The sequence below is a fragment of the Plasmopara halstedii genome (assembly GCF_900000015.1).
Source record: "Plasmopara halstedii genome assembly, contig: Scaffold_110, whole genome shotgun sequence".
NCBI lineage: Eukaryota > Oomycota > Peronosporomycetes > Peronosporales > Peronosporaceae > Plasmopara > Plasmopara halstedii.
In genome coordinates this window covers 1,271,902-1,274,088 of record NW_020187031.1, presented here as the reverse complement: position 1 = coordinate 1,274,088, position 2,187 = coordinate 1,271,902, and positions in this window count along the sequence as shown.

The following is a 2,187-nucleotide window of genomic DNA, read 5'->3' as shown; positions in this document are numbered from 1 at the left end:
GCTTCGTAGTCGTCCAGTTGAAACGGTCGCTGGAATTTATCCTGGTAGCGCACCACCTTACGACGCTTAAGGACTGGCCGGATGCTGCATTCATCTTCCCTATCACGACCAGGTGTTGACGACAGCTGCGTTGGGACCGGTATGACTGACAATAGTGGCGTCCATGGCACAATTGTATTGTATTGCGATCGCTCCATCAAAGCATCCTGTTTGCTACGTGGCTCAGCCGGATAAGGTGACCATGGTCATCATTGTTGTCGTTTCGGGCCCTGCACGACGATAATTTAGCATCTGGGACCACATCGATAACATGCGACACACCTGTTGTTACGCATGGTTGCGTGTCTTCGATATCTTCACAACTATTAATCCCGGCTGTCTCCTCAAATATTACCGACCGAGAAAGATAATCTTTCCTGTTGCAGGATTTAGCAGCCGATATTCCTTCTCTTTTATATCCCAGAAAGAGACATTTCATAGCTGTGTCTTCAAGCTTGCTGCGCTTCGACTTGGGCACGTGTGCATACGCTACACATCCAAAAAATTGCATCCACTCGTACTGAGGCCGTCGCTTGTACAGCTGTTCATAGAAGGATTGATCTGACCAGCTGATGGGATAGTATTGCGAACATCTGCAGCAGTCACCACAGCCTTCGCCCAGTATTGTTTCCACAGTTTATTTTCCTTTAGCTTGCAGCGCGCCATCTCGACCAAAGTGCGGTTGAGGCGCTCACTCATTCCGTTTTGCTCCGGGTTGTACGAAACCGTGAGCTGCTATACTACTCCAGTTCACTCATATACGTTTGCAAATTCTTGCTGGTATATTTGCCGCCGTTGTTACTTCGTAAAATTTAAACACATGTGTCTGACGATGCCGCGTCGGATAAACCATCGAGAAATGCGCCGACATCACAGTGAACGGGACGAAGTAGCGGAGCCTGACGTAGACGATGGGGTGATCGACCCGGCGACGTCCGAGCATACGACTCCAACACGCCGCTCGTATTGCTCCTTAAATGCTTCCCCCCCTCGTGTTTCGGGAATGGGGCGCGTGTCTGCTTTGTCAATGCACAGACCCTGCAGGTTCCCGCCGTATCGCACACTTTTGTCTTGGATTCCAGTGCTTCCGAGCAAATGAGTTTGTTGACTGCGTGGCGCGACGCATGACCGAGCCGGCGATGCCAAAGCTCACTGCTAACAGCCAGATGACACTCTGGTGCATCTTTAATATCAAGTGTGATCAGCTTACCACGTTTGGTATCCATAGCCACTACCGTACCGCTTTGCTTGATAGTATAGCCCGAACCGGCCATTTCGATCGACATTCCCTTTGCCATTGTTTATGACGCCGAAAACAAGTTACGTGTGAGCTCTGGAACATGTAACGTGTTCTCAAGTCGGGCGGCGAACACGCGCTTACCTACACGCACATTAAGCGCGACGGTACCTCTTCCGGCAACGACCATCTTGATCCCGGCTTTGGCGACCGTTATGTACATTAGCGCACTAAGATGTTCATAGTCGACAAACATATCGCGCGTGCAGCACATATGGTTGGATGCTCCGCTATCCAAAACCCAGTCATCAGACTTGAAGCGTGCACTGGAATCGTTGACTGCCGTGTTGGTGCAGTGGGTTATGGCTCCCGTGTCAACGCAAGTTGCTTGGTTCGAGTCCCATCAGAGCTGTACTCGCTATCCAGCGCACAGAACGCAATATGCATTCGTCCTTTTGTTCAAAGCCTTTTCGACAATTGCGCTGGTAGTGTCCGATACTACCGCACTTCCAACACGCGTCTTTTTTCTTTACTTTGTTTTTATTCTTGGCGAGGCCGGCAAGCATCGCGGTGCGCTCCTCCTTTTTCATCCTTTGAGCTGGACAGGCTGCGCAGCAATGTTGCACATAAATCTTCTTGGGCGCGCCCCGTGCTGTCCAGGCGCATCACCAGCGCCTCGAGGTCACCGACGTGCATCTCCATCGAGCCACCATTATAAGTTAACGTGACGAATTTCTTTTTAAGCCACATGCGATTCACCACATCTTGGCCTTCGTGAATGCGCCGTAGCATCATCCACACTTCAGCTACGCTGCCGGCGCTGATTACGTGCTGAAGCTGGTTGTCGGCCAGGTTGAGCATAACTGCCGCATGTGCTTACTGCTGCTTGGCGTCGTCGATGGCAGCGTGCA